The 14945-nt window shown below is 41.7% G+C and overlaps 1 long non-coding RNA gene across 1 annotated transcript; it reads left to right on the top strand.

Moving 5' to 3' along the window:
* The first annotated feature begins 1960 nt into the window (after positions 1 to 1960).
* LOC115897414 lies at positions 1961 to 9401 on the top strand. Its single transcript, XR_004057200.1, has 3 exons — positions 1961 to 2077; positions 6089 to 6231; positions 9005 to 9401. It is a non-coding gene; the product is annotated as an uncharacterized LOC115897414 (long non-coding RNA).
* The last annotated feature ends 5544 nt before the right edge of the window (positions 9402 to 14945 follow it).

The raw sequence follows: 14945 nt of genomic DNA, 5'->3' as shown, positions 1-14945 counted from the left end.
GCGGCTGCCCACCGTCTGAGCCCAACTGCAGGCGCACAAGGCAGCTCTGGAAGCTTCTGATAGATACTCAAGCTGTATGGAGTTGGATTTGATTGTGAAAAATGAGATGTGATGCTCCAATGAGTCTGTTTTCTGGTGTTATTAGAACTGGCTTGAAGGAAAATATTCCAGTTGCTGAAATAGTTTGATCAATGGCAGCACTGTTGGAATAACTATTTATTTTCCCAAAGGTACCACTTTGAAGGAAACATTACTCATTTGGACACGTAAGTTCTTGTAGCTCTGTTCCAAAATATTACTTCTTATTATTTAATTATCACCTTATTACTTTTTAGGGGTTGTTCACAACTGGTTTTACCTCTCCACCTATTTCACAAGCCCTACATACTCTTGTCATTAACATCTTTTACCACTTCCCAGGAGGTGGCTCAGGAAGCAGAAAAAAGCAATACCCCTCTCCCCCACCCCAGCACCAATGACAGGAGGCCTGATATTAATTATGAGGAGATCAGAGAAGGCAAATACACTCATTCCTTCTCAGAGCAGAAGGGTGCCAAGAGACAGATTTTCTTGGTGGCTTTGCCTTGTTTCACTCACTCTGCTTAATCAGATAAAACATTCTGTTCAGCCCACTATCCTACAGACTTTGCACCAAGTCAGAGCATGCCATCCATAAGGAGAGTGTGAGTATAAGCGTGTAGGGGAAAGAAGAAGGATTCCTATTTCTCTTTCTGGTATATAAACTGTAGCGTTTAGGATATTGCGGTGTTTAGTGTACAGTACCACGGAGGCAGGCCTATGTGGAATATGAAGTCAATGCTGGAGGGAGTAGTTGTCTGCAATTCTTCCCACCATGACCTCCCTTTGTCACATGGATGGCACACAGTTATGCTGAGATGGGGCCAAACTGGAAAGATGAGATTGGGAATTCTAGCATATAAAATTACTACAAGTGCACTTCTCTGTATCTGATATTTGTTGTTGCTCATGATTTGGAGTGAGGAGTTTGGAATCTTTGCATACCCCGATGGAGTAAGGGGTGTCTGGTGGCCAAAGAAATCTCCAAGATTCTGCAAGGAAGTTATAAGGTGGCCGTATATCAGAGCCCTAGGGTCCATGACTCCTGGGATTTGTGTGTGGGGGTGACTTCCAACCAAAGGCAAAATTCAGGATTCTGTGTCCAGGAAAGGAAAAGAGGACACTCAGTATAATATCATATAGTCATTAGAAACATCTCCAAAATGGAAAATTATAGGCCAATAATGCTTTGTTGTTTTCCCCTGAGGGAGGACTAGTCTGGGTGATCCACACCCAGAAAACTTGTAAGAGTCAGGTAAGAGGTGGGGAGTTGGGAGGAAGAAAGAAGTGAAGCCCGGGAAACTCATCTTCTTCCCCACAGCTCAAGACTCCTGGTCACATCACAGGCAAGTAGAATTGGAGCCCTGGGAGGGGTATTTCAGAGACTACTCAGGCTCAAGAAGGTCTAAAGTCTAGTCCTTGTCAGAGCCAGCACCTTAACCCTAACTTTGGAAGTCAGGGCTCTTACTCTTCAGGGTGCATGAGCACTGGTGAAAATTTTTTTGGCTCTTCTAGAAAGGATGATTGTTTGTCAATATTTAACATAATTGGACATGGGTCCTCTTCTGAAATGCCAGACACCTCTGAGGAACCACCAAGATTCTAGGAACATGCCTGTGAGCACTATTGCCTAATGCTCTTATCACTACCTGCTATGGTTTCAATGTTTGTGTATCCTCCACAATTCATGTTGAAACTTACAGCCCAATGTGATGGTATTAAGATGTGGAACCTTTAGGAAGTAAATAAGTCATGAGGGTGAAACCCCCATAAATGGATTAGCAACCATATGAAATGGTTGGAGATAATTAATTAGATCCTTTTTTGCCTTTGTGTCCCTTCTGCCATGTGAGGACACAATATCCGTCCCCTCTGGGAGACACAGCAACAAGGTTCCATATTGGAAGCAGAGAGCAGCCCTCACCGGACATGGAACCTTCCAGTGCCTTGATCTTCGACTTACAGCCTCCTCCATTCTTCATCAATTACCCAGTCTCAGGTATTTTTTTAAAGTAACACAAATGGACTAACACACTGCCTAACACTTTGGTAAGAATTGTGCTGAGTCCGATGCTGAGGTTGAATGGGGGTGGAGAGAAATGAGGAAAACCTTCAAAACAAATTCCTCATCCATTGTCATTTAGTCCCCAGCAGGGTCTTATTATTAAACAGCTTTCTGTGCTTGGTTCACAGATGTCTTCAGACTTAGTAGTCTAAAGAAGCAGCCCGCCCTCCTGTCCTCCCTACCACCCCATCTCAGGCTGTCTGTCTCATTTCCATTACAGTGTTATCATTACCAGAAACTATCCCTCCAATGTTTTTGGCTTATTTATTATCTATCTTCATTCTCTAGAATATAAAAACCCAAAGAAAACAAGGATCCTATCTGTCTTGTTCACTGGGATAGTTTGCATGAAATGTTACATAGTCATTGTTTACTCATTGATCATTGAACTTAAAGGATACAATATTCATGTATTAGAATTGTTAGATGAAAGTTTCAGCTCTGAATTCTGAAATTCAATCCAGGAATTGATGTGCAATTGCTATCTACATTTTTATTTCTCTCACAAATATTCCTTATTTTTCAAAAGCTACTCTTTGAGAAAGCCTGGTATCACATCCCCATGTGATACTGGCTGTTTGTCCCACACACATATTTGGTGGTGTGTTATTAAAATGTTTTGTCTTTTGTGCTCTGACTTTTCCACTAGTGGGCTCCCCTTAAGAGAGGGATTAAGTTTTATTCTCTATACATCCCCTCTACCCAAGAGTAGACATACTTTACCACACAATGGACATACTTCAAGGCCCAAGTCTAACAAGGCTCTGAGCAACTGCTTGGTGTGAATTCTGTCATTTAGTCTTCTGTGTAATATAATTCCTCTGAGTTTCAAGAAAATAATTTTTAAAATATTCCCCTAAACACAGTATTATATATATTTCTATTTTGCTGCTCTGCTTCCTCAACTATCCATCTCACAGATATTTTGAGCTTCCACCAATGGAAGTTTGCCATTCTAGCCATCCTGGACTGTGAAACAGTATATGAGAAAGTGCTGGACTCAAATTCTCACACTCACAAGTATGGAGCTCCATTCGGCTCCACTGGGCTCCTGGCCTCCAGCACCAAAAAACAGCATATGCTAATTTCCAGGAGTGTGTTTTTCTTTCCTGTCTCTTTTGCACTATGCCATCACACCAAGACTCTCAACTTTGCAAGTACCATGAGTTATGGCCTCAGGGTTCAGTCACTGCCAAGAAGAATAGGCACAACCACGCACACACACAGAAATCACTTCAGGGAGTCAAATATGTGTGGTTGACACCAGTGTTTGTCAGTTGCCGGCAGCTTCACAGGAACTGTCTGAACCCAAAATAGAAGCAACTGTAGTAATGGTGGTGGTAGCAATAGCAATATCAACAATCAGAACAAAATGACAAAGTTAATGTAGCTATGCTCATATGTAGACTCTGATGCTGTGTGTATCTTTTTTCTGTGCACTCCCAAGCTCAAGGTCTTTGATTTCCTGAGAGTATTCTATTTTGTTAGACTCTTAGGGCAGCAAATGGGTGTCACATTGTGTTTTGGGTCCCGGTGGGGGAGAATGTGACTTCAGAACCGCTAACAGCAAGTGTGCCAACAATTAGCCAATACTGAGGCCTAGCTCTTTGCACACAGAAAACAGTCAGCACAAATTATTGACAGATGATGTATGAAGTCCAAAGATATTGCAGATGTTAATGGGTAGAATGTTCAAATATGATATGTTGATATGATGTGATTCCTCTTTAAATGTACTGGCAGAAGAATAAACTAGTAAATGAATAGAGGAAGTGATCTGCCTACTGGGAGTTATTGAAGATGTGGTAATAGGAATTGACTTTTGCTGGTCAATTCTGCTCTCCACCAAAATTGCAATGTCTGATTCTGAAACCTATGACAGACTAAAGTAAAGGCAGAGGGGGATCCACACAACATTCCATTTAAATAGACATTAATGAGGCAGTGACCATATTAGGAACTAAAATACATGACTGAGTTCAGGCACAGAGAAGAATACACTATGGCACTTTCCCTCTAGAAGTTCATAATTTAGATCACAGGTTGAAAACTTGTGCTGTTACAGGGCCAGGCAGGTATTATAAATGGGTAAAGCCACCTGGTGTACAATAGGGACTGTTGGATACTGTGGCAAAGCAGAGAGCCCTTGTCTAAGAGAATCCATCTGGATTCAGCTCTGGCTGGGAGTTGCATGTGGTCATGTGGGCCCAGTGTTGACAGAGCTTCCAATTTTGCAAGAGAAGCTGCAGTCTCATGTATGTGCCCGCTGAGCATTAGGCGCACAGGAGGATCATAGACATAAGCTTTCAATTCCTCGTGTAAGCCTGTAGTACCATTGAAGTATTCATCTATATTCAATGAGTGCTCTTTCAAAATGAGTCTTCTTGGACACCCTCAGGGAGAAGCAACTGATACTCTTTGAGGCAGGCATTCAAATTCAGGGCAGAAAGTTGTTCTTTATACTGAGCCACTCTTGATGTTCTTAGGAGGTCACAGTGCTGGGCCAGGTTCTATTCATTGCAGCAGTTGAAGAACTCATCCTGTCTTCTTCGATGACATGAAGGCACTCATATGCCCCACCAGATATCTTCTCCAATCCAAATGAAATAAGCTCCTTTAATTATTACATTTGTGACATGGGTTCAGGTTCTCTAATCAAGCTGATCATATTTTTCTGGATATATTTCAGCATTTTATTGTCCATCTCTAAATATGATGCCAGAAGTAAACCCAGCTTGAACCTGGAACAGAAGGAAAATTTAATTCATCTGCCCCCCCTTTTGACAGATAGTTGCATCCCACTCTTGAGCCCTAAAGAGCTTGTGATCCATTGAGACCCTGTTTCTCCCAGTCTCTTCTTGCATAGGGCTTAATAAAAGACTGAAATTAGCCCTTTGAATGTGTTTCTCTTTGATGTGTTAATAAACCACTGTCGCAATACTGCTGTTGTTAATGTGCTTGCAAATTTTGGGTTTGGCCAAATGAATCACAAAAAAATATTATCTCAGGTGAAAAGGAGAAGCGAGGCAGTGAGCAGAGCTGTCAGCCTTGCTGAAAGCAGTGCCTGGCCCAGGGGAGGATATGTAGGTGGAAAAACCAAAGTGTGATTAGGGAAATGTGGGGGTGCCTCTGTGTTCTCTCTTGATTCAAGTGTTCTGTATGTTTATTTAGTTTGCCTTCTGGCTATGTGAATCTTTGATGAGAATGTGAGCTAAGAATCTTGAAAGAAAATGCATTTTCTAATAATATCATTCACATAATAATTGTGACAATCATTTATTTAACTCTCCTTATGAGCTGGACATTGTATGAAGTGTTCTGTTTATATAATCTTATTATATGTAAAATTCTATATGTTTGGTACAATTATTCCCATTGTAAATGATAGAATACTGAGACTAACAATAAAGAGTCTCAAGATTAAGTGACTTCTGCAAAGTCAGACCACTAGTAACATGTACATATAGAAATTTAAATCCAGTATTGCTTGATTCAAGAACCTTTGGGATCTTAAATATTATACTATACAACCTAGATATGACCTGCAATGAGTTGATATAAATTAAGATACCAGTTACATTTAAGTACAGGACAATGTCTAGATAGAGAGCCAGACATAGTCTTTGTTTTTCAGGACAAAGGGGCCTGTTTGGTCTAGTAGCAAGAATAGACACAGCTGTGTCAGATAAACCTGGGTTCACCGCTTACTGGATCTGGACTCTTGGCTAAGGAATATGCTAGATGATTTGCCTTTGTCCCTCTAGATCTACTCTCTGCCCTTCTATTTCTTGCTCTGTGCCCAGGATGCTGAGTGGTAACTGACTGTGTCAGAAGGTTCCCTTCCCCTTGGGCTTCCAGTTGGTTGGGCCAATGGGTCGATGTACATCAGAGGTGGAAAGGAGAGTGACATCAATATATTTTTTCCCTGTTTCTCTTTCTGCATAGTCACTGAGCAGGACTCCCAAAGGCCACCACTGCTGTCCAGCACCCCTCTCAATGCAGCTACTTCCAGCGGGTTGTGGAACCACTCCTTCCTGTGTCTTCAAGTATAGAGGTGGAAACAGCTGTCTGCTGTTGCTTGCACCAAGGTACTGTATCATGCTTTGTTGAGTTCTCCAGGTTTGTCCCCTCCTTTGTAGTGAATCTTTTCATTACATTTTTCTTAATTTCCAAGTTTGAGTGTCCCTTCTGTTTCTTGCCTTGAATTTGATTGATAGATATCACATAGGCTCAGTTTTCTCATGCATAACATCAAAATAATAATGCCCTCATTGAATATAGTATGAGAATACATGAGATAATGAATGAATCTGGCATGTTGCAACATTTAATGAATGGTAAATAGGATGATGATCATGATGACTTCCCCTGGTTAAAACTCCTCTAGGATGGAAAGTCAACTCATTCTGGAATGTGGATCATAAAACGGTGGCCCACAAACCACGTATGTGCTTTGTAGGCTAACACACTCTTCAAAGTATCAACAAGTGTCATATAAAATCCAGATCCCAGCTGGGTGCAGTGGCTTAAGCCTGTAATCCCAGCACTTTGGGAGGCCGAGGCAGACAGATCACCTGAGGTCAGGAGTTCAAGACCAGCCTGACCAGTGTGATGAAACCCCCATCTCTATTAAAAATACAAATATTAGCCAGGCCTGGTGGCATGCGCCTGTAATACCAGATACTTGGGAAGCTGAGGCAGGAGAATCACTTGAATCTGAGAGGCAGAGATTGCAGTGAGCCGAGATTGCGCCATTGCACTCCAGCCTGGGCAACATTAGTGAAACTCTGTCTCCAAAAAAAAAAAAAAAAAAAAAAAAAAAAAAAAAAAAAAAAAAATCCAGATCCCAACTTCTCTTGCAATATTTCAAGCTCTGTCAACACTGGGCCTGCAAGATCACTTGACAACTCATGGCTGGAGCTGAATCCAGGTGGCCTCTTTTAGACAGACAAGGATTCTCTAGTTTTCCACAGTCCCCACTGGTCCCTATTATACATCAGCTACCATCACACATTTATAATAATACCTGCCTGATCCTTAAGCACTACAGGTTTTTGACTCGTGTTTTAAGGTATGAACTTCTAGAGGGCAGGTAGCATAATGTATTCTCTGTGCAAGGCTAACTCAGTAATATATTTTAGTTGAATAAACAACTTTGCTTTCACTCCTTGGTCCCCAGACATTCCTACTGCTGCCACCTCCCACTCCTACTTTAACCATCTGCTACTCTAACAATCGCAGAGTCCATTTGTCTGGGTGAGTGAGGGTGGAGAAAATGAACAGAGGGTCTTGGCAGAGGGACAGAGATTGTGTCAGCAGTAAAGTGAGGCTGAGCATATAGGCTACGGGTGAAAGTGACGGGACATGGAAATACCGTCCCAGCGGTGGAGAAATCATTTGTTTATTTGTTTCCTGTTTTCCATTATGTCTCCCTAATTGGATTAATAAGATGTGCCCGATTCCCTTATTCCTGTTACTAAATATTCAGCTTTGAATGCTCTCCAGGTTTGAGTATTTAAGGCTCTTAAAGCTGTAAGCACAGTCCTTCGGCTCTGCTGCCTAGAGTCAGTTACCTTAGACAGCACCAGCCTCAGTCGGAGCCTCTGACAGCCCTGGCAGCATCCAAAGGCCCAGTTCCTGACCTGCTAGCTAAGGAGAGGTAATGATCCAACAGCTGCAGACTACACTCACCCTTCTGCTCTGCTTAAAAAAAAAAAAAAAACAAACAACAACAACAAAATTCAGGCCTGGCATACTATTATTCCCCTTTTAATAAAGGTCTGGAAATGTCAGCCTCAGTGATTATGCCAGCAGGTGCCTAGACTTCAAAGTGGGCACCTGTCACCAGAGAGATAATTGACTTCATTCAACCAATTGTCTCCCCATTGTAATCAAGCCATTTCATTCAAATGGATTTTTCAAGCTGTTCCTTTGAGTGGGTGAGGGAGGCAGCGGTGCTGATGGGTCTGGATCACAGTTGCCCTGGAGAGGGTGAGAAGCAGGGGCAGCAAGCAGAGCTATCAGCCTTGCTGAAAGCGGTGGCTGGCCCGGGGGAGGATTTGTAGGTGGAAAATCCAGCGGGTGATTAGGAAAGGTGGGGGTGCATCTTTGGGCTCTTGATTCAAGTGTTCTGCGTGTTTATTTAGTTTGCCTTCTGGCTGCAGATAGAAGGGCAGACACTCCCCAGTCTCCACATGGTTTTCAGCGGCAGGTGCCTTGTGGGGACAGGGGACAGGGTAGACTTCTGTGCCCAAAGCATCTCTGTTCCACCTCTGGAAATCACAGTTCAATGTAAACTTCAAACAAATGAACACAGAGTGTGGTCCAGGATAGTTGAAGGGTCTCTGCTCTCCGAAAAGGGGTGAAATCTTTTTAGTCATAGTGTCTCTCCGGATTTGATAGATCTGGTCATCTGTGGTGCAGAAGGCTGAGGACTTGAACCAAAGAGCCAATGAAGGAATTCAGTGGCCCTCAAATTCCTTCCAGTGTAGGCAAAACAAGTGCTGGATTCTGGTGGGCTCTGGGAGGGTGGGAATGTTGAGTTTCAGCTGTGTTTACTTACTGTGCTAAGGACACAGGAGCTACCACAAGGTTTATTTTAGATTTTACAGCATAAAGTTGGGGTGAGGGTTGTTCATGTGAGACTAAGTCCTGTTCACAAATGAGAAATCTTTTCTTATGTGGACATACCTGTGTATAGTTCAGCTCAGCCACTTGTTTACTGTTTGACTTTGAGCAGGTTACCTAGGCTCTCAGCCTCAATTTTCTCAATGAAAAAAATGGGGCAATAACGTTGTAAAATGAAATGAAATAAAATGAAACCACATGGCTCCATGATTCAAATGCCTGATGCCTTTTTAGGTACTAATGGAATGAAGCTCTCTTCTCCCTAAAGGAATAGGATGGGACAGACCCCAAATCCCAACTGTTCTGCTGGTTCCCACTCTGGTTTTGGGTCTTGTATACACTAAGACACAAGGTCCTGAGCACCATGAGGATCAGCACTCACCCCTTGAGTATCTCCATGCCGTCTGCCCGAGGGGATGTGACATTAAATTGCAAGTTTTCCGTGATATCACCAACATAAGGAATCTCTCCCAAGTCTAATACAACAGTCTTTTCCTGTACCTCTCTTTTGGAACTTAACACTTTCTGCCATCTGTAATTGTCATTAATATACTAAATGTCTTATTCCCACAGTGTTTGATTCCCCTGAGAATACCATCCTTGGTGTGAAACATCAATATAATGTTTTATACAGTGCAATAAATAATATATGTGCATACACCTGTATGTTTATGTATAATTGTATGTATATGTGTATGTTTGCATAGGTGAATTTAAAAATCCACACTCATCATTTATTAAGTCCCTATGCATTAAATATGAGTATCAACAAACAAATATATTGCTAAGCCTGGACCTTTTATAGTATTTAAATATGCTTGGGGAGCCAACTAAGTCATCCATTACCATCGGGAATGATTGACTTTTAGAGAAGAAAAATGTTAATAAAATAACAATTGGTGCTGACCAAGCCATAGAGAAGAGGACCTCAATTAATTCATTCATTTTTCACTATTGAGGCACTAGTCCTTGTTGGATGAAGTGCAAGGAGTGAAAGGAGAATCTTTTATGCAAGAGAAGAAAATGGCATCAAAAGAAGCTGGTATTAGGACTTAAGTTAATAACCCTCTACAGATGGGTCCAACTGTGGGAAGAAGGAAAGACAGAGCAAAGACAGGACATGTCAGGATGATTTCCATCCACTTGACCACCAAAGTGAGGGTGGCCAGGAACAGAAACAGAATGGGGCCAACCCCAGTCAAAGATCTCAACCCATTAAAGGGCACATCGGAGTCAAAGTCTCTACCACAGGGTCTCTGCACCAGCCCCTCCTGACTGCTGCAACCATGGATCCTCACCCTATGGAAATGACATCACCCTGTGGAATGGCATGTGAGGAAAGTCACATGCAAAGGACACAAGCAGCTAAGGGAGTTGTACCCCATGTGGCCTAGTTAATAACATCATGTGGGAAGGTCTGAGAGGAGTTTGATAAACATTTAAACAGCAGCAAAGAATGATGTCACGAAGGGGATGAAAGTGGCACAGTAGGCAGAATGCTGATGTTCACTATAAAATGGCTGTTTTTGTTGGTAAAAAGAAAAATGGTGAAACACTGACAATTTTACAGGGTTTAGCCTGAAATGTATAAAGGTGAACTTGAGCCTTAACTCCAAAGAATTTCTAGGGGCTGAATTCTGGGTCATATGAATTGTCAAAGAGCAAGTGCTGTAGAAGTTTTAGCCATTTCTTAGTATTATTATTAAAGTCTTGTTTTTGTCACTGACTCTGGTGAGGGTGTTGGAAATAATTATAAATTTGATTTAAGAGACCCCAGAAACCAGAGGCCTTGGAAAGTGGCAGATACCAGGGTTGTCTTGTGGCCTGTGCAGTCACGCAGGGTTCCACTCTCAGAAGGGCCCCTGTTGGAGAATTAATGGACTGTGGGTGCCATCTTGAAATCTGTAACAATTTTATGATTGAATTTGTGTTTTGTAAGTGCAATCCAACGGGACAAAGGAGCATGCACCAGAGGCATGGTGGCCAAGTTCAGGAGCAGTCCTACCTCCAGCCTCCTCCTGAAATGAACCATTCTCTTCCCATGGACTGCATCTGCCCTGAGGATAGGCTCAGGGAGGGACGGGCTCTGGTAGGTGTGCTCTGAGACCTATGGTGAGGCCCGAGGCCCCTGTGATGGTGAGCGCTCACCCCTTGAGTTTCTCGGTTTTCAAGGAGGTGGAAAATTAAATAGCAAATAAAAAATAGTATGAGAGGTTGAGAGAAAGATGAAAGAAAAAAGGAAACAAGCTTTACCCCTGCTTTTTTGACAAAAGACCTCCCATTTTCATTTTGCCCTGGGCCCTGCAAATTATGGAGACAACTCTGGGGCTCAGCCTTTGGGTACCATGTCCAAAGGCTAAGAGCAGTTCCTCACCAACTTCAGATAGTGAGCTCATGGACAGCGAAAAGTGGAGTGTGGAAGTCATAATCTGCTCTCAGTTTTTGCCTTTCATGTTTATTATATTTTAAGTAGCAAATAACTACTTATCTTTTTCAGGGACTGGCTAGTGCTCCACAGAAATAGGAAAACCCGGAAACCACTTGGTGAAATATGACTGAACATTTAGACTTGCTATTATGCCCTTAGTAATCCTCTAGTCTTGCCCTGGTTTATGAATCTGCTAACTCAAGTAGTGGGAGAGGCTTCTAGGGGTAGATTTTCTTGTGTGTTTTTTTTACATTGAGTATCAACCATTATAACACAATATTGTGCTGTGTATTAGATTACGACCTTCTTTTAACTTGCTTATCTTCCCCGCGAGCCTTCCATGTGACAGGAAAGAATAACTGATCCTGTCTGTATCGCAGATACACACACACACACATACACACACACACACACATTATGGCACATACAGCATATATTGTTTTGTTTATAGTTTAATATGGGTAAGTAACAGTTGAAGTGCCCTAATCAGGAATATGCTCTGCAGGGGGAGTTAGTATTTTACTGAATTTAATGAGAAGCTAACGTTTTAGCGGAAGCTACTACAAGCCTGAAACTATCTTTAGAACATTTCTGATTAGCATGAAAGACATAAAAGATAGTTTTTTATTGATAAAATGAGTGGTTTTGTAGACTGACTAGAAATAATTATGCAGAAACAACCTCCCTTCCATAATGGGCCACAAGAATCTAAGGTGTCCATCAGCCCGTACCTGTTAGAGTGGTGCCGTAGGCCAAAGGACTCCATTATATTCTGTATCCAGTTCCACTTAGGAAAGAATTTCTCATTCTTTTTAGATCACAGTAATAAGTATATCTTACATCATGACCGACCCAGTACACATACATACACACACACACCCACACTGAAAGGAAAATTTTCCAGAGAATGTGCTTCTTACCTCACTTTATATAATGCTATAGTCTATTCAATTATACTCTGTTTTGTTGTTATTTTTATTGCTGGTTGCAACCCACTGAATTCGTTTGAGAACACAGTAATGAGATGCAAACCGCAGTTTGAAAAGCCCTGAGTGGGAGGGCTAGCTTGATCTTGCCTGAACATTGTTGTATGTTCTGTGGGTGAGTTCTTTCAAGGTGCTGTTTGAAGCGCCTGACATGGCCAAGAATGGAGGATTTATTGAGTTACAGGATTAATGGTATATTAGTCTGTTTTCACACTGCTACTAAGAACTACCTAAGACTGGGTAATTTACAAATAAAAGAGCTTTAATTGACTCACAGTTCTGCAGGCTTAACAGCAAGCATGACTGGGAGGCCTCAGGAAACTTACAATCATGGTGGAAGGTGAAAGGAAAGAAAGCACCTCTTACCATGGCAGAACAGCAGAGAGAGGAAAGCGAAGGAGTAAGTTCCACACATGTTTAAACCATCAGATCTTGTGAGAATTCACTCGCTATCATGAGAATAGCAAGGGGGAAATCTGCCCCCATGATCCAGTCACCTCGCAACAGGCCTCTCCTCCAATTCCACATGAGATTTGGGTAGGGCCATGAATCCAAACCATATCAAATGGGACACATGTTCTTGTGCTAGGGTGGTAATGAATGTTCATGCGTGTGCCAGAATTTGGTTTGTTTGGGACTTGCTTCCATTGTAACTACTACCAGGTAGTGAAGAGTCAGGAGAGAAAACCTAAAGCCCTTACCTGAGCCCAACCACTGGATGTTACCAATAACTGCGAAAAGAATGTAATAATTATGACTAACCACACTGGTTTAGGTGAATTGGCAAGCAATGCATTTTCTTTTTCTTTTTTTCTTTTTTTTTTTTGAGACAGAAGCTTGCTCTGTTACCCACGCTGGAGTGCAGTGGCACCATCTCGGCTCGCTGCAACCTCCGCTCCCCAGGTTCACGCAATTCTCCTGCCTCAGCCTCCAGAGTAACTAGGACTACAGGTGTGCACCACCACACCTAGCTAATTTTTGTATTTTTAGTGGAGATGGGGTTTCACCATGTTGGCCAGGATGGTCTTGATCTCTTGACCTCATGATCCACCCACCTCGGCCTTCCAAAGTGCTGGGATTATAGGTATGAGCCACCACGCCTGGCTGACAATGCATTTTTCAAATGAAATACTGTTAGGCATTTTAGTGGGCTGAATGATCACAACCCAAAAAACAGGTATATTTTTTGAATGTGATCTTATTTCGTGAATGTGATCTTATTTGGTAAAAGGAAGTTTGTAGATATAATTAAGGATCATCAGATGAGATTACCTGAATTTCCAGGTGTAGGCAGGGGAGCCTAAATCTAATCCTGTGTCCTTATAAGACAAAGACAGAGGAAAATTTGAGAAGGAAGAGAAAGGCATGTGAAGATGGAGACAGAGACTGGAGTCACACAGCCACAAGCCAAAGAACACCTGAAGCTCCCAGAAGTTGGGAGCCGCAGATAATTCTCCCCTGAAGACTTCAGAAGGAACATGGGCCTACTGACACCTTGATTTCAGACTTCTGGCCTCCAGAACTGTGAGAGAATAAATGCCTATGGTTTTAAGCCACCAAGTTTGTGGTCATTCATTATAGCAGCACTAGGAAACTAATATAGGCGTTAAGTGAACAAAGACCACAGAATGCTCTTTGATAACCCTGCCAGTCATGCAGTCCCAACCAGTATGATCTCATCCCAAACAAAGGGCCGAAGATCTATTATGTATTTTGTTTTGCCAGCTTCTTCAGAGTTGGCTTTCAGGAAAGAACTACATCTTGTTTGATTGAAAATATTTTGAGACATCATTCACCATCTCTGATGGTATTTATGGCTCAACATTCTTTATAGCAAGAGGATGAATACTAAATTAGAAGCTTATTTCAAAATTGTGGTGGGCCTGCCTACCACACACAGACAGGGAGAACTAACTTCTTCAAGAAAGAATAAACAGAGGGAGATAGCCAAGGGATCCGTTCTGAGAGATTTTATTTCCTTAAGCAGAGGTGGCCCTGGCTTGGACATTGCAGGAAGATTGAAATGCCGTCCTTGTGCCAATAAGAAAAAAGAGGCAGCCCATATGCGTCCGGGTTTTGGGTTTGAGGTATGGTCCTATGATAAGACGGGTAATATCCTATTATAAATAGCATAAAAGGGAAAAAGGGAGAAAAGGAGAAAACCACAACATCAAGACTTCACATTTACTTTAGGAAGTCGAAGTAAATCAAAGATCAGAGAACCTGGCATAGATCTTGTTAACATTTTGAAATCAGTTTGTCTCCAATAATAGTCCTAAAATGTAAGTATTTAAAAAAAATTCTTCTGAGGCAATTGCTTCCCTCCCACAAACCACTTAACAGTACAAGCTTCTTGGTTTTAACTTCAAACATAATGTGACAAAAATGTATATTTCAAGGACAAATTATGATGGAAAAATAGATCATTGTATTTATCTTCTACAGTTGAGAGGATTATTTGATCATTTCTACTGAATCATTAAATCAGAAAGATTGCAAAACATTCTGTGAATTATACATGCAAATTGCCTTTGATAGCACCAACATTCAGTTGCCTCTAGAATCTAATAAAGAAAATGTTTTTGGTCTGCCCAGCAGCATTTATGTAACAGGGCCAACATGAAACATAAAAGTGACATTTGGACAGAGCTTCAAATGACATGAAAGCCATTATAATATGACAGTATTATGATGATCTTATTAATTGCTGTGGACATTGTTAGGTACTTTGTTTATTAGACAATTCCGATTGTCTAATATT

This window comes from Rhinopithecus roxellana, chromosome 5, assembly GCF_007565055.1.
Source record: "Rhinopithecus roxellana isolate Shanxi Qingling chromosome 5, ASM756505v1, whole genome shotgun sequence".
Classification (NCBI taxonomy): Eukaryota; Metazoa; Chordata; class Mammalia; order Primates; family Cercopithecidae; genus Rhinopithecus; species Rhinopithecus roxellana.
The sequence above is the reverse complement of the archived record's forward strand: the minus strand, read 5'-3'. Positions and strand labels throughout refer to the sequence as shown.